The sequence below is a fragment of the Callospermophilus lateralis genome, chromosome 4, assembly GCF_048772815.1.
Source record: "Callospermophilus lateralis isolate mCalLat2 chromosome 4, mCalLat2.hap1, whole genome shotgun sequence".
In the NCBI taxonomy this organism is placed as follows: domain Eukaryota; kingdom Metazoa; phylum Chordata; class Mammalia; order Rodentia; family Sciuridae; genus Callospermophilus; species Callospermophilus lateralis.
The window spans coordinates 48,637,986-48,656,721 of NC_135308.1; positions in this window are offsets into that span (position 1 = coordinate 48,637,986).

Genomic DNA, 18,736 nt, shown 5'->3' on the forward strand with positions numbered 1-18,736 from the left:
TCTAACCAACACACTTAGGGACCTCCAATCAGGAAGGTGCCTCCTTGCATTTTCTAGTTTTCGTTAAACAGAGTTGCCAAAAGAAGGGGCCTCCATGATATCCTTTCCTGCTGTTGAACCCAAGTTGCAATGCAGAGGATATTCAGTGTGTTTGGTTGTCAACCTGAACATGTCCTAGTTATTGTGCCTTGTCTTAGTTTGACGTAGCACTTTCTCTGCTGCTGCCTTCCCTTCAGGCTCTCTAGCCCATGATGACAAAGACACAGGCAACCCCTACTCTTCATAATGCCATATCACATCAACAACACTTAGCAGAATTCCTTGCACAGAGCAGCAACACACTAAACAGGTCATACACATAGGAATAAATGAAGAGGATTCAGAATTCCTAGTAAAAACACCAGGCGGTAATCTTGTTGTCTGGTGTAGATCATCAGGCTTAATGATCTACTTCCAGATCCAAAGAGAAGGAATATGAATGAAGCTATCTGAAAAGGGGCTATTAGGCAGCACATCATGTCCTTTTTCTTTCAAGTCAGCTTAATTCCCTGGGTTTAGATTGAAACATTATTCATCATACTCCTAAATTGAACCAGAATCTACAGGATAATTGGAGCTTTAAACTATTTTTTCCTCTTCTTCAATGAGAAATTATATTATTATTGTTATGTGTCAAACATACTTCCTTCCTCCTACCCAAACATGCAAATTGTATGCAGAGTCTGAAGATAATCAATCAAGGCAAGGGTTGTAGAGGGAGGTGGTATTGTTGGCAAGTTATATTATGAAGCATGAGAGGCACAGTGGGAAAGTTTTATGCCTATGGTTCTTAAAGAAGTATTCATTTTCAGTATGTCATTCACTAGTTAACTCTGATCAAAGAGAAATATATTTCCCTCCAAATCTACCTGCTACTCTGACAGCCTTTTATTTAATATGACAACAGAACCACCTGTCTGAGTTTCCTGTTTTATATTTTGCATCATATAAATCATTTCTAGCATGTGCCATATGACAATTTGGGATGGATGGCATTAGAGCAATCTGATTACTATGTGTTGCTTTCTTTATCCCCAGGGCATATTTTTCATTTATATCCTGCAAATAACAGGAGATATGTTTCAACTCCCCACATTTATTTGTCCCCAAATTCATAGCCTCTTGTTCAGTGCTCCTTGTCAAGAACTTTGAAAATTCCCCTTTCACAGAATAGGTGTGTGGGAATCTTTCACAGAGCTATCAGAGTTCTTAGTTTTCAACTTGGGTCTTTGTTAAGTCAGAGGGAGAGGAAAAGAAAGCTCTTTGGGTTTGTTATGATTTAATCTTCTCACTTTCTTTAATGAACATAAAATAAACATAGCTGAGGAGTGGGTTGATCTTGGCATTCCTTCGATATGTGTAGAAGATACATGTGTACATACACACACACACACGCACAAACACACATTATAAAATGACAAAGGGAAGAGAAAGGAGGAGTACTTGCCAACCTATTCAATTCATAGCTACTGAGACAATGCCAACCATGAGCTAGGAAGAGGACATAAGGTAAACGGACAGTGATTCAATGCAGGACGTTGTATGAGTTATGATGTGTGTATCTTGTTCTTTGACAGGGTAGGGGATGTGTCTTTTACATTTCTTCATCCAGAACACACCCTTGTAACTTGTGAAACCTTACAGGGAGAGTACTTGGTAAATATGGTTGACTGATTCACTCTACATTGAGTCATCAAAAGAAGAGTGACATCATATGCAAACATTTATACACTGATGCTCACACATACTTCAACCAAGATCCTTTCATGTCCTAAAATGCTAACCAAGAAAGGTATGGAGGATTGGAATTTTATCCAAATATAATCATTAGGGTGGCAATAGAGGGTTATTTAAAAGAAGTAAAACAGATTTTGAAATGACATTTATAGAAAGTAATTAATTTGGGAGAGAATAAACAAGTCAACATTCATCAACTTAAGGAAAAGTTGAGTTTCAAGTTAGTAAACTGTTAGAGAGTTCAGTTAGCTAGAACAATAATATTGGACTAGTCCTATTACAGATTTTATTTTATGAGATAAAATTTTAGTTAGCTTTACTTTAGAGAGAAACCTGCCACAGCCTTGAATCTGTGCCAATCTAACGATGCTTGCAGATCCAATGGCCCCATCCCTCTCAGCCAGACACCCTGTGACTCAGCACACTACCCAATTCTCATTGCTTAGGACTCAGGGGACAAAGTGAAATGCTGCCACCCACTTAAGTCCCAGGCTGCAACTCCAAAAACTAATCCACAGTTAGGACATCATTTTAAAAGTGAGCCAAGCTGGGCACCTTATGTGTCCTGCGAAACATCAAGAAAATCTCCTCTCTTCCAACCCAAAGAAAGAAAGAAAATACTTGGAACTTAATTGTGCATACAACACAGCCCAGTAACTGAAGTGGTAATTCAAAGGAGCAGCTTTGCAATCACTATTCATCATCGCTCATCATGAAGTAACATGCTTAGCAAGGTCTATGAATACTGAGTGTGTTTATTAGGTCATTTACTGATGAAATGAGACTGTCATTGCATTAAATTATCTACTAGCATATAAGCCATGCAAAGCTATAAACATGGTACTTGTTGTGGTCATGCCAAAGAATGATTTGGGGGTTACCTGATCATGCCCTAGGTAACATATTTCAAAGGGGCTTAAACCCAGGGGACTACCTAGACACTTTCAGCTAATATGGCTACCAACTCTAACAGGCATTTAAAACTTTCTGAGATAACAACCACACAGCCTAACCTTAGCCTTGGTCCTGGTGTGCTGTGTAAATCAAATAGACCCGTAGAGTGGTGGCATTTCTTTCTGACAAAGGGATGATAAACATCATAAAATGACTTTGACAGGATATAATTATATGAAGTATTTAAACAAACTCTGAAAAGAACACAGGCACACACTTACCACCCACCTATATTTGGCATTACTAAGTGCCCTCCTAAATGGCCAAAGACACCAGTTGTCCTCAGTTCTGTCCTTGTGGGGAGTGATGCCAGGTTTTGGATGTATGGTGTTTTATTTCGGGGATGCATTGTACTAAAGCTGCGATTGTTTCCATCGGGAAATGTCCCAGAGTTATTCTTGCCATGGCACTCGGCTCTCTCAGACACTCGCAGAGAAACCATGAATGAGCTCTGCACTTTGATTTGATGTCCTACAAAGGGTTGAAGAGGGAGGACTCTGTCATGAATTCCTTGTCCAGCTGGTCCTGTAGACAGATGGGACCACTGTATGTTTGGCTCACTGTCAGGTCTGGTTGCATGGCAGAATTCAGGAGCAGGGAGTTACCTGGTTAAAAATATATATATACTGATCTGTCACTCAGATTCTATGATACCTCCATTACCCTTTTACAGCTGCCTTCTCCAACTGCAGGCCCACCCTGAGAAAGCAGAGTGGCCACAACAGGTTGGTTCTTAGTGACCAACACCTGGAAACTCTGGCCCTCCTTCCAGTCCATTCTTTCAATGCTGCCAGACTAAATCCTTCACCTTCTGAGATCTTTACATGCTTGATTTGGAAAACAAATATTTCTGGCACTCTGGAATGTAGCTCAGGTATTGTTGTTCATGTGATTTTAACTGGCAAAGAAGAGCTAAAAAAAACAAACTAGATGTTTTGCAATCCAGTTCAGAGCAAAAATAACATCTGTTCATTTTAAATTGCTAGAGGTGACACAGCTTGGTGAGTAGGTAGTGCCGTTTACAATGAAGGTGCCTGGTTTCAACACATTTTTCGTGGAATTCTGGGCACTTTCTGGATCTGCAGGAGGACATGATGTGTCCTCAGAGCAAATGGTTCAGGGGACCTCATGAATCGCTTCATGCCTCAGTAGCCAATTCACTTGATCTTTGCATATGTCACTGAGAGGAAAACAATACTCCGTATGGGGACAAAAAGCAACTCAGATTCTATGTGGGGGAGCAGCACAGAACAATCTCCTTTCTGTCTGAAAACAAATGAAAAAATAAAAACAATCTTAAAAAAGCATGAGAAATTGGACTTGGTCATCTGTTGGGGAGCACCAATTTTTTTCTAAGTCAAATATTAAAAAGAAATGCTTTGATATTTTTTTTTGTGATGAAGTAATCTTATTTATTAGTAAATAACAAAATAACCCTCAGTCCCAAAACTCCCACCCATATCAGTCCATCAATGTGACATCTCAAATTGAAACCCAAACCATATTAAACAATTTTCCTTTGGTGCCTGACCGAAATGTTTAAAGTATGATATTTTTGAAAATGTTGCAATTCTAGGCTATATCGTATTAGCCTCTATTGTTTTTTCATTTTCATAATTTGTAACAATGCCAGCAGGAAATCCATAACCCTGACTGTTAAAACCTCTTATTCAGATGCTCTAAGATTGCAAAATCACAGAGAAAATGTACAAATGAGATGAAATAATGCTGCAAGATCTAATGTCTCCTTGTGGTGTATTTCTTCCAAGCTTGGAGCTACTGTGCCAAGACAAAGGCCAATCAAGTCTCTGTGTTTTGTAACAGAACCACATTGAGTTCTATAGCTTAGGAACCATGTTCTTGTTTATGGTCTCCCCAGGCAAGAAATGGGACTGCAGAATGATCCCATGTCTGCAAAGAGTTGGGAACTGACGTTTCCATGGAGACTTCAAGAATTATATGCCCAAGTCTACCAAGCCCTCACCTACTGAAACTTAAGTTTTGGTTACTCTTGAAAGACTCTCTGAGATCATGTGAAGCAAAGAAATGAAAAATATTTCCTAGAATTAGGTAGCACAGATGTGGAGAATGCTTGATAATAAAAGTACGTTCAGGGCAGGGGATGTAGCTCAGTGACACAGTGCTTGCCTAGCTTGCACGAGGATTGGGTTCCATCCCCAGCCCTGAAAAAAAAAAAAAAAAAAGCGTATACATATGACACATTCTGCAGTTGAAGAATGGGCACAGTTGAAGAATGAAGTTGGGGTGGGCAGGGGTGAGTGATTGACCCTGATCATACTTCAATCTACTCTTTGAAAATCTATTTTCAAGTTCTTAGTCTACTATAAGCATAACATTCTATTTTATAGGGCTGGGAACTGAAACCTGGGCCTTGTGCAGGGCAGGCAGGTGCTCTACCACTGAGCTGCACCCCAGGGCATTAACAGTCTCATTGTTTCCCTTTCTGCAGCACCAGATATATTGTTCAAGAACAGATATGCCCAAGACACTGCAGGTGAAAGCCACATACTATGCATATGAGGTGTATCATCACAAGGAATATAGGGATAGTAGCAGCTACCAAACAATTCTTTTCTATATCATTAGTTTCCTGAGATCCCTGATCAAAAGTAAACAAGGTGGTCAGACAACTTGGCAAGGTAATGTATTCATTTAGAGAATGACAATACAAAATTCCCTTTCCTCCCCAAATGTGCACAGACTAGGCAACGGCATTTTCACTTGGTGCTCATGAAGCAGGATGGCAGCCTGTACTGAAGGTGTCATCTTCCTGAACCATGTTCACTCCATTTATGAGCTCTTGCCATCCATGCACCAAGGGATTATATGGGTTGCCTTTCCTATCCTCTACTATCCCCCCTTCCCTCCCCTCCTATCTTCTCTCTCTAACCCATCTAATGTAATTCATTTCTTTACCTTGGTTTTTTTTCCCCTTTCCCCTCACTTCCTCCAATATTGTAATTTTGTATAACAATGAGGGTCTCCTTCCATTTCCATGCAATTTCCCTTCTCTCTCCCTCTTTCCCTCCCCCCTCTCATCCCAATTTAATGGTGATCTTCTTCTCATGCTCTTCCTCCCTGTTATGTTCTTTGATGACCTCCTTATATCAAAGAAGACATTTGGCATATATATCTGGCTTGTTTAGTTCTTGATGTCAGATGGAGAGACATTTCTCTTTCACAGCAGTCAGCCACTGCAGGACTTGGGTGGTCTCCATATGGAACAAGTCTCCACCTTGCATCCTTTGTTCCTTTGGGGAAGTTTGAGTTCCCTGATGGGCCAGTCCAGGTGGTGAGTTCATTCCTATGGCAAAGGACGTGGGGCCTGCAAATGATAAGGAGTAGAAAAATCAGAGTAAGACACTTCCAAGAAAAAGAACGTTGGTTCATATTATTCTCTGTTGGGTGCTTCCATCTTGCCATCTGTCATAGCTAGCTGCTCAGGTATGTTTATTCATAGTTCAAAGCTAGTTGAGGGCAAGTATCAACAAAATTCAACAAACCTTTGCCTAATTAAAAATGGTTAGCTGAGTTAAGATCCTTCAAGGAAATGATGAGAGGAACAGAAACCAAGGTCGGCATCTTATTAAACTCTTGTTTCTTTCAGACCTTTAAAAAAATTGACCAATCTTGTTCAGCAAACAGCTTTTAAATATTTTAACACGCCATCAATGAGGGAGAGAGATCTATATTATAATAGTTGAAATATTCATATACACATGTGAAATATTGAAGTCAGTGTATTTGCAAATGAATGCAAAACATTTCTTCCTAGTGGGGGAGGGAAGACGACTGAAATTGCCTGGACGAACTTTATTTCCTGCCTCTCCATGAGAGTTATTTGGAATGTCTAGGAGGAGTCACAGACTTTTCACATTTTGCCACATGTACTTTATCTTGCCTCTTTCCCTAATTCAACCTTTCTGAACAGTTTGAGAAGAGTATTTGTGTCTCACACCCCTGGACACTTAATGCCTTTACTCTGCTGTGAATTGTCCAGGACAGCAATTCTCTCCCATAACCCTGAAAAATTCCTACATTCAGGAAACTAACATTGACACAATACATTCCTCCAGTCTACAGCCCAATTTGTTAGTTGTCCTGCTGTCATCCTCCATGCTTGATTTAAGTCCAGGCTCCCACAGTTCTTACACTTATCACTTCTCTTTAGTCTCCTTTATAGTTTTAGAAAATTTTCAAATTTGCCTACTTCTGAAATTTAGAGACAAAGACTATGGCATTTCTGGTGTGTGTGTGTGTGTGTGTGTGTGTGCATATACACACATATGCTGCTTCATTGGTGATTGAGTCTTCAGCTATTATGTCAAAAGCCAACATTTGCAAAGCACATTTTACCTCAAAAGTAACATAGGGAAGAAATAGCAAGCAGAAATCAAACCCCAAATATGTGGCACCAGGCCTACAATATAGAAATAGCTGTCGAGGTGTCTGCCATGCTTACCAAATTGAGTCAGTCTAAGAACTTGGCAGGCAGGAGGTGACTAGAACATGACAGCCTTCGAAGGAGGGGTGGTATCCATGGGCTCTTCACTGGCAGCCTGGGAGGTTGGTGGTGCAGAGGCCTTCTGTTCCAGGGTGGAGGCCAGTGAGTGGACCTTCACTGGCAGCATGGTAACCATGGAGGCATTGGGAAGAGAGGCTCTTTGCTGTCCAGCAGAGTTCCCTGATGCAGGCTGAGGGGTGGGTGGTGGGACAATGGAATGGGACAGATTGGGGTTGGGTTGGGAGATCTGAAGGGTTGAGAGGCCGGGGAAGACTGGTCCCTTTGCTGGCTGCCTGTGCTGCCTATGGCCATGGACACTGCGGTGGGTGCCAGAGCTGTCACTGGACGCAGAAGATGGGAAAATGACCGCCATGAAAGGGGGGGTAGTGTCCATGGCCATGTCCTCAGGCAGCACAGCAGGATGCTGGGAAAGGTGAGCCGATGACATGGCTATGAGGGTTGGAGGGACGGAGTGCTGGCCCTGGGTATTGGGGTTGCGGGTGGAAGGGACAGGAGTGGGTCTTGGGAAAGAATGAGGAGGAGGAGGAGGAAGAGGAGCAGCAGGAGGAGCAGCCAAAGGAGAGGGAACATTAGGAGGAGGAGCAGGAAAAGGAGTAGGAGGAGGAGGAATGGGAGGAGGAGGAAGAGGAAATGGAGGAGAAGGAGGAAAAGGAGGAGGAAGAGGAGGAGGAGGAAGAGGAAAAGGAGGAGGAAGAAGAAAAGGAGGAGAAGGAGGAAGAGAAGGAGGAGGAGGAAGACGAGGAGGAGGAGGAAGACGAGGAGGAGGAGGAAGAGGAAGAGGAGGAAGAGGAGATGGAGGAGGAAGAGGAAATGGAGAAGGATTAGGAGAAAAAGGAGGCAGAGGAAAAGCAGGAGGTAGATGAGGAGGAGGTGGAGGGGGAGGGGGAGGAGGAGGAAAAGAAGAAGGAAGGGGAGGAGGTGGTTGTGGTGGAGGAGGGGGAGGTGGAGGAGGAGGAAGATAAAAAGGAGGAGGAGGATCAATACACATGGGGGTTGGGGATTCCGTTCTGGAAGAGGTAGGATTGGAGGGGAAAGGGACCTGGGTAAGAGGTGTGGGGAGGTGAAACACATTAGGGGTAACTCCAACATGGGGACTGGGGCTGAAGGGAGAAGGAGGTTTCCTGGGAAGAGGCAGAGGAATATTAGATGAGGGGGAAGGTGGAGGGATGGATAGGTTCAGGGGCCCAGCAGGCTGGAATTCCATCTGCCTGCTGGCAAGGTTGGTTGGGATGGGGGAGGGGTCAGTGGGTGGGGGGAGGGGGCCTGCATTCCAGGGAGGGCCTGCAGGTGGGGAGGATGCATGGACAGTGGTGGTGCAGTCCTCCAGAGCCTCTCTTCTGCCCTGGGCGACCTCTGCCTCAGGTTCCACTTTGTTACTTCTGGCACTCTGAACCCTCCTCAGGGTGCCTTTTGTACATAAAAGTGGCCGCTTTGCAGGTGGGGGCAGCCCATCCTGATGCCAGGAAATCAGGATGGCAGGGCCACTGGCATGAGCCATTTCCTTTTATTTGGCCTCCTGGAAGCAGCAGCTAGTGAGGGCCAACTCTGGGATAGAACACAGGTCGGCTTTAGGCCCTGCTCTCCCTGGATGCATCTTGGGAGGCTGGAGAGACAGGAAGATCCAGTTCACCTACATGCTCCTGGGCGCACTTGTGGAGCATTGAGTGGCCCTGGGCTTGAAGCAGGAGGAGCACTCCCTGAGCAGGGCCGTGGGAGCTACAGATGGCGGGGCTCCCATATGAACAGCTTCTTGAGAGACACCTGGGCCTCTCTGGAACACTCTTTCCCTCCAGGACACTGAGGTCTCCCCGAGTGTCCTCCTCCTCATTCTTCTCCTCCTCCTCCTTCTCCTCCTCCTCCTCGTCCTTCTCCTCCTCCTCCTCGTCCTTCTCCTCCTCCAGCTTTTCTTCTTTCTCCTCCTTCAGCTTCTCCCCCTCCCCCTCCCCCCACCTCCTCCTCCTCCTCCTCCTCCTCCTCCTCCTCCTCTTCCTCCTCCTCCTCCTCCTCCCCTCCTCCTCCTCCTCCTTCTCCTTCTCCTCCTCCTTCTCCCTGGTGGATCTCTCTTTTTTCTCGCTGTTCCTGGGCCCTGAGCTCCAGCTTCCTTAGGCGCACCAACAGGGCAGCGAGCAGGTGTCATGGGCCCCTCAGCTTGGTGGATGAGCTGAGGAACTGAAGGCAGGAGGCGTGGCCTGCGCCCAGGAGTGGGGACCCTTACTGCTGTCAAGGACCCCAAGATGCGCGAGTTCTTCCGGGATAGCACTGGCTTTTTGGCGAAGGGCCCCCAGGACAGGGGCAGCAGGATCCCCAGACAGAGGAGCGGGCCTCTGTCCCTGCCAGCAGCAGGAGGCCCCGAGGTCGGTGATCCTGGAGGAAAGGCCTGCTGGCAGGGCTGAGGGGAGAGGCAGGTGCAGCGGGGTGGTCCTGTGAGGAGAGGGAGTCTCCCGGGGGAGGCGGAGGGGAGTCTGACGGCCCAAGAGGGCCTGCGGAGCGGCCTGCGACCGCACTTGGTCAGAAGACTGCCCATGGAGGGCACCTGGGGCTCGTCACTAGGCAGAAGTCCCACACTAGTCCAACGCTAGTCAGCACAGAGCAGCTTGGCTGAGAAGCCAGCTCCTCCTTCCACCAAAGGCTGAACTGGAGTTTAGCCCTTGTGACGTGTGGCTGGAACGCTTGACGCACAAAGGACTTGAGCCAAGGCGGTTGGTCAAAGGAAGGCTCCAGGGTGAAGAGACCCCCACCCCCACTTGGTCTGAGCTCAGGCTCCTCCTGGCTCTGCGCTGCTTCTTCTCCCACACCCACCACACAGTTATTCTCACCCTCCAGAGGGTCATTCTGAGGCTGCTTTCTTTGGGTTACTTAGGCAGTCATTCCACTTGGCTCCAAAAATATCTCCACGGTTCTACTGGACATGACTGTAGCCATCCAGAGTCAAACCACCATCCGTTGCCTTCAGATAAATACACCTATAGTTCCCACCATACTATCAATTTGGAAAACCATTACAGTTGTCCTGGAATTGTCCCACAGGATCCTTGAGCCAGTAATGGTGCCTGACTCTGATATTACTTCAGGTAAAATATGTATATTTTGTTTGGGAGCAGTTCCCTCTCAATCCTGACCAAAGCATAAACACATCCTTTTCTCTACACCACATTGAAGGTGTGCAGTGTTCTTCCTGTTGCCTACCATTGCATTTTCCAGAGATCTCAGTCCATGTTTGGCTGACTCCATTGCTTTGGGGCTAAGGTGATGCAGAACGTTTCATGTCTCAGAGGTGTCAGTCCATGGGCAGCCAGCTCCATTGCCTTGGGCCAGAGGTGGAGCAGAACATTGGGGCACAAGGACATTTTGAAGGACAGCTGCTTACCTCATGGCAACCACAAAGCAGAGAGTAAGAAGGAGCCAATGGCAAAATGTTATCTCCAAGGGCCTCCATCTTCCAGCCATGCCCCACCTAACCACAGTTATAACCCAGTACAATGGTCCTTTCTAATTATTAATCCACCCAAAGGATTTATTGATTCACTAGGTCACCATGCTCATAATCACATCATTCACCTCTGAACATTCCTCCATTAACTCAAATGAGGTTTTCAGGCACAGCTCATCTCCAAACCACCACATGCCACGCCTGATCCAAAAAAGGTTATGTCCATCTCATTGTGAAGAATACACTCAGTGCATCTTAAAGAGTCCTCCTAATCTCAACAGTTTGGACAACAGGTTGCAGTCATCCAGGGTCAGCTTGCTGCTATGCAGAAATGGCACCTAGGAGATGCCTTGATCTTCAGAACTGGTCTTCTGGAAGGAGAGATGCCAAGTCATTGTCTAAAACTTTCAGAACTTTTAGGAACCCCTTCTCAAGAGATGATCACTGAAGTGCTGAGTTTTAATTCTGAAGGAAACTTGGCAAATATGACCAGCCCAGCTGTGTTACACTCAGAGTTCCAAGCTGCCAGTTTGGGGTACTTGGAAGGGCACGGCACAGCCTCCAGAAATTGCTCAGTCTCATAGGTATGCATGTGCACTCCTGTGCCATACAACCCGAATGGGAGCAGTCCTTCTAGGCACAGCTTTTGCACTTGGTTGGTGTCAGAGGTGGTGATGTTGAAGGTGAGACTCCCTTTAGCCAGAGCATTGTTGTCTGGAAAAAAGGAGAGGCTTGGCCCCATGGATGCCAGTTTTAACATTCCAACATGGTTATTCTACAGGTGTGGTTGTGTTAGGGACCAAATATTCACAATTGCTGAAGGAGATAGAAGGGGCTGTGGTGAGGGCCATGGAAACTCTGTCCTCCAAAGCCAGAGCTGTCTGCCCCTTAATCACCACACAAGCCCAATTAGACCATCTCCCTGAAGACTGGACCTCTCCTCCTGATCAGAGCAGGCCACACTCAGCTTCTTCAGCTCTGCCTATACTCAGACATTTTCTGGAAAAGAAAGTCATATTTAGAAACTTGTTATCTTTCCCACATACATAATACATTTAAATTTGTGGCATGGACGGGAAAGTCAATTGTCCCATCAATGTATCCAACAGGACAACACAGACAAAAAGCACTAAAGTACTTGCACTATTTATTTTTGTGTACTTTCAAAGCAATGCTGGAGTTTTGGCTCAGTGGTGGAGCACTTGCCTAGCACATGTGAGGCCCTGGGTTCAATCCTTAGCACCACATAAAAATAAATGAATAAAATAAAATTATTGTGTCCAACTACAACTAAAAAATAAAAACATAAATTTTAAAGCAATCAATTGTTCAATTTTCTTTAAAAGTAGTCCATGATTTTATATATCTTAATTTTTCAAAAATTTGTGGCTCAGTATCTTTGGATGTTCCAAGTGGCTAGTGACTTTCTGGCATTCTGCATGAATGCCAAGTTCAAATAACAGTTTTAGATAAATTCAGATACTTACACTCCAAATCTATGCCAACATATGCATTTAAGAGTACATTTAATGGGGCTGGGGTTGTGGCTTAGCTTTAGCGCATGCACCTAGCAAGTGCAAGGTCTTGGGTTCGATCCTCAGCACCACATAAAAATAAATGAAATAAAAGTATTGTGTCCAACTACAACTAAAAAATAAATATTTTTTTAAAAGTGTACATTTAATGAATGTTCACAACACAAATATTGATAAACTGAGTACATATATTCAAACATCTCACTGTATGTAACAATATGTGGATTTATTTTGTGTCGATTTTTAAATGTTTCCAAAAAAAGAAAATAAAGGGATAAAATTGTAAAAGGACTTTCAGTACTCTCAACAAACCCTGTAAAGCAAAGTGGAAAAAATGAGTTCTCTAGCTGGGGATGCAGCTCAGTAGTAGAGTGCTTGCCTAGCATGCAAATGCCCCTGGATTTAACCCCCAGTACTACAAGGGGGTTGGTTGGCATGGCAGGGGGCTCATTGTCTCTAATTCTTTCCTCCTCAAACACAGAGTTCATGACCTTTATTCTATTTAGTAAATTGATATTCTCTTTAATATCACATATTAAGCCATATTATGATCGTGTCCAATTTTAATTTCAGACTCAAACATCAGTTGATTAAAGTTTTCAGAAGCTGTTTTACTGTCTTGCAGAATAGAACTAGGATTTCCAAATGAATGTCTCAGGTGTAAATACAAGACCACAGTAAACCAAACAGGCCAAACTTTTATCCTAGAGCTATTTGGCCATTGTTACATCAACATGACCTTAAGAGAACAGGCCTTGAAGTAATTTGATTTAGTCTTTAGCTTGAGAGCTACCTTCATCCTGTCTTTTAGCTTCTTGACATTTAATATGCCTCTTCACATAAAAAGAAAGGGTCACTCTTCCTGGTTAGCCCATTGCAAATCAGACAGTATAAACACAGACTTTAACTTTCCTTTCCCCACTATTCCTGTTCTTATCTCAGTTTCATTTTGCCTTTATCACTTCACCATTTATGCATAAGTATGTTCTCCATATCTTGTATTTATGAAATAAATTATCCCTCAGTCAAACAACCACAGCCATTGCTAAAGATAGAAACCATTAAGAGGTATGACCATTGTCTTTAAGAGGTTACTTCCTCATTTGAGTAGTGGTTTGGAGTTTGACTCTCTAAGCCCTGATTAAGGTTTTTGAAGGTGACTACATAGTCACTTTTGCATGGCTATAATGGAATACCTGAGGCAGCCTACCTTCTTTTAAAAAAAGAGTTTTATTTAGTTCATAGTTTTGGAAGTTCAAAGGCATGGCTTTTGTCAGGGCCCTCTTGGCTCTGCCACATCCTGTAATTTGATGTGAGATGGTGAAGAAAAAAAATCACATCATCAGACAGAAACCAGGGTTCTTCTGTGCTCAGAGTGTCCTTCTGAGGTCACTCTCCCAATGACCTTAGGCCTCCCACTTGGCCTCACCTCTTACAGGATCCACCCCTTCTCAATCCTGCCCCCTTGAGGATCCCAACACATGGACCTAGGAGGACAACCACATCCAAACCTCAGAAGGGACTGCTGTGGTGGGTCTCAAACATTCACACCACCCCAAAGCAGCACTACAGTCTGTTCTCCTTGTTTGAGTCAGTTTGAGATTGGGAGTGTGACTTAGTTCTGAGGGTTGAGATGAAAGGGAAAGTCTGCTGGGGAAATCTCTGGTAAAGATACAGTCACAGGAGATGGACTAAAAGTGAAATATGGCAGACTGGGAAAATCTCCACATCCAACCAAAACTCCTTTAACATGCTAGGAAAATGAATTTTTTTCTTTCTCTGTTTAAAAATTTTTTAATTTGTTCTTTTTAGCTATACATGGCAGTACAATCTATTTTGATATATTTATACAAACACGGAATATTTCGTATTTTAATCCCAGTCTTGTGGATGTACATGATGTTGAGTCTCACTGTGATGTATTCACACATGTACAAAGGAAAGTTATGTCAGATTCATTCCACTGTCTTTCCAATTCCTATCCCCTCTCCCTGCCTTTCATTCTCATTTGTCTAATCCACTGAACTTTTACCAACCAGTTCCACCTACCCATTGTGTTAGCATCCACATATTAGGGAGAACATTCAACCTCTGTTTTGGGGGGATTGGCTTATTTCACTTAGTATGATAGTCTCCAGATCCACTCATTTACCAGCATATGTCATAAAGTCATTCTTCTTTGTGGCTGAGTAATATTCCATTGTGTATAGATACCACATTTTCTTTATCCATTCATCTGTTGATGGGTACCTAGGTTGGTTCCATAGCTTAGCTATTGTGAATTGAGCTTCTGTGTCTTCTATTGTGGTGTGGCTGTGTCACTGTAGTATACTGATTTTATCTTGTGGATATATAGTAAGGAGTGGGATAACTGGGTCAAAAGGTGTTTCCATTCCTAGTTTTTTAAGGAATCTTCAATTGGTCCAGTGTAGTTGCACCAATTTGCAGTCCCATCAGCAGTGTATGAGTGTACCCTTTCCCCCATTTCCTTACCAACAATTATTGTCACTTTATTCTTTTTTTAAAGCAATTTTTATTTTCATAGTCTTTTAAAAAAAAACACCTTTATTTTATTTATTTATTGTTTTATGTGGTGCTGAGGACTGAAGCCAGGGCATCGGACATGCTAGGTAAACACTCTACCACTGAGCCCCAACCCCAGCCCCTATATTCTTGATAATTGCCATTCTGACTCGAGTGAGGTGAAATCTCAGTGCAGTTTTAATTTGCATTAGGAAAAGAAATTGGAAGAATTAGAAATTCACGAGGGCATTGATAATAGAAGAGAAGAACACAATTTTGGATGCCAGGAGAGATAGTTGATAACTGACTTCATGAACCCTCAAAAAACTGAAACCTAAGCTGGCAGTAGAGAAAGCCCTAAATGAAGTCAATTGACATTGCACAATATTTTTTTTCCTTTGCACAATATTTCTTCTTTTATCTGTGATCTTCCTTATGTGATCACTATTCTTCTTTCTGAGGTTTTTTTTTTTTTTTTTTTTTTTTTTAGAAATTATCATAGTGAGGGTCTCTTAGTTAACTCCTGAGTTGTTTTGTCATTAAAATGTCTTTATTTCATCCTTTTTTGTTTGTTTATTTTTTTGGTACTGGGGATTGAAAGGTGCAGGAATTGAAAATACTTGAGTATTTATAAAAAGCATCCCATGTAAGGATAAAATCAGGAAATTTTCTGGGTGTCTGCATAAAAACAATTGCTAGACTCAGATCTCCTGTCTTCCTCCAAGAAAAAGTCTAGAAGTTAATTATCTCAAAATATTGAGCCAAACTCTGGATAGCTAAGGATGGAGATAGGAGGTGGGGGGACCATATTGAATATAAGGTAATGTGAAATTATTCACTTTGAACGGTGAGACACTTCCTCAAGTTATGGTAAAGTGAACATGCCTTGGGCACAAAATTTAAGAAAGCACTAAAAAACCCTCAGTAATCAAGATAAATGATGTTTGTTTTCATCAGTCCATGTTTATGTCCTTTTTCCTTTGCACTATATTTCTTCTTTCATCTGTGATCTTATGTGATCACTATTCTTTCTGAGATATAATTTTTATATAAGTTATCATAGTGAGAGTCACTTAGTTAACTCCTGGGTTCTGTTTTGACTTTAAAATTTCTTTATTTCATATGTTTGTTGTTGTTGTTATTGTTTTTTGGTACTGGGGATTGAACCCAGGGGCACTTAACTATAAGTACTGAGCTATAACCCCACCCCTTTTTACTTTTGCTTTTGAGAGGGTCTCACTAAGTTGCTTAGGGCCTCAATAAGTTGCTGAGTCTAGCTTTGAACTTGTGATCCTCCTGCCTCAGTCTCCCACGTCTCTGGGATTACAGGTATGTATACCACCCTGCCTTGATTATAAAATTTATAACTTATAAAAACTGCCCCAAACACAATTTTGGACTTGGTGTTAATATTGGCTCCTTTGGCTGAGGGTCTTTTCTGGGATGGGCTCTCCAGGGAGCTGCTCACTGCATGGAGGTCTATTGCTCCACTATGGCACTGCTGCCTCCACCCAGCAACAAACACTGCAACACCCTGCCTTGTGGCTACCACCATCAATGAAAGGCCTCCCCTAGGAACCACTGCAAGATGACATCACTGTCTTCAAGGGTAAACATATGTCTCAGTTCCAGGGTGCCCTTGGCCATGCATTTATGAATATATGAATGGCAGTGGACATTTCTGCAAGAAAAATCATGACAAATGTGCAGATAAGTGAATGGTGGAATTCAATTTGACTCCACCAGGATGCCCCCATAAGAGAATTACACTGGAATGCAGAAGAGCTAACTGGAACCTAGAGGTCTGGGCAGGGTGAAGTCAGTGCACTTCTTTTCTGTAATCTCAGTATTGCTTGATTGAAGAACCACCTCTCCCTGTGAGCAGGTTCATTTCATGTCGCACACTCTAAACTTCAAACACAAAGCACTGAGAGTATCAAGTGGAGGCATCTGATGGAGCCTAGTATGTGCACTTGTGGCTCTCTGCAAGTCCTCCAGCAGGTCTGCGCTGGGCCCCTAGGCACTGCTAACAGGGCTCAGGCTTGGCTCTGCAAGCTGTGCAGCACCTTAGTCTGGAAGGGCCCCCAGTAAGCCAGGCAGACGTCAGTGGCACCCATGAGGGCAACTAAAGACTCAGGTGGTGATGGTGATGATGGTATTCTACGTTCTGGAATACAGATGTCTACCTGTACTAGCGCTGTTGGCCGTCGATGGGTGCCAGGCTGCTCCAGCCACTGTTGTTCTCGCCGCTGGCGTCCGGATGCCCCCCGTATGGTGTGCCCCCCAGGCATCCGCGCTGCATGATTGGACGTGGGAGGGCTCAGCCAGTAGGGAATGTCAGGGGCTCAGTGAGTAGGCTAAGCCAGGCTCTGGGGCTCCCGGTTAGCAGCACCACCTCAGCTACATTGTGGGGGGTCTGTCCTCTGAGGCTTGGGGCAAACCAGTGAGCGTCGACGTTCAGCCTGCGTCGTGGGAGGGCCGCTGTCCACCCCTTGCAAGTAAGGCAGGCCAGGCAGCATGGAACCCACGCGAGTGGTGGGCACCTAGTGCGGGGACCTGGGCTCGGTAGAGGCTGCATCTCCTGTGGCTGCAGGATGTAAGAGGCTGCAGGACGCGCCATCATAAACAGCTGGTTCCCAGCTGGAGAGGGCGGAGTTGGTCTGGTTACCAGATCTTGGCCTGCTGAGGTGCACAGGGACTCAGCTTGCATCACGCCTGGACCACAGTGCGTCCTGGTGGAAGTCAGTGAAGAGCTTAGGTCTTCCTAGCTCAATGGGGACAGCGACCATGGAACTGAAAGTCTATAGGGGGCCCCGAAGGTTGCCAGCCTCAGAAGCTGAGCAGCAAGAAGTGGACCAGGAGACCATCACTGCAGCATGTCCAGCTGTAGCCCCTGCAGTTGATCGCACTACTGGTGCCATGCTCTCTATCCTGAAAGCAGAAGAACAAGGATGAGGAAGAGATGGGGAAGGCCTTGGAGAGTTTCAGCAATGGAAGGGCCCCAGAGACAACCAGCTGCAGCTCTGGGCTCAAAGCACTTGGGCAGACACCAGCCCACCACAGTCAAGGCCATCCATGCTCAGGTGCTGCTCTGAGCTAACTACTGGCTCCTGGGGTGAGAACTGAGCATGGAGACTGGCCAGAGAGGAAGGTGATCCTGGACGCTGAGAGAGGCCAAGGGTGCCTGCAGGAGAGTATAGATCTGCCTCATCATTTTTGTCCAATAACCTTGAATAAAATTATACCATATTTAGCTATGTATTTAAATCTGTTCTCATGCTGAATCCTACCAATACATAAGAAGTTTAGAAAGATCGAATGCCAAACAACCCAGCACAGTACTTGTATGGTGTGAGTACACAGTACTTTGAGTATGGTGCTATAATGCAAAACCAAGAGAACACGTATAAGAACAATCTAGACCATGCATGACGTACTCTTGTAGTCAGGGAAACACCTGTGTGGCTATCTGCCTGCTCACTTTCTATTCACATCTCTTATATGTCTCAGCATTGCTTAGCCATTGTTTTTCTGGTTTTGCTGAGTTTATTGAATTTTTTCCTAGCCTTATGGTGATTATTTTAAATCTATTATGATGAGGTTTCCACTGCATGCTTAGGGCTTTGGCATTACAGTAAATTTATCTTAAGTTGAAGCATTGCAAATCAGAGACCATCTGTATTTATATTAGGTCTTGTGTCTTCATCTATTAGGAATTCACAAAGTCCATTGGATTACATCTAAGTGATCACCTTATAACATCATTAATATAGTAAGGAAGATACATAAGCAGAGATAGAACAACTTGAAGTAACAAGAATTTATGTACATTTCTGGGGAAAGAAGAAGACCACTGAGGCAAAAAGGTGAGGGGAAAGGGAGGCCCTCTAGCTATCCATAAACATCCTAGTCAGATCCAAAGCCAGGGAAAAGGTCCAGAGCTCAGATCAATCAGGTTCACCTCAAGCAAGG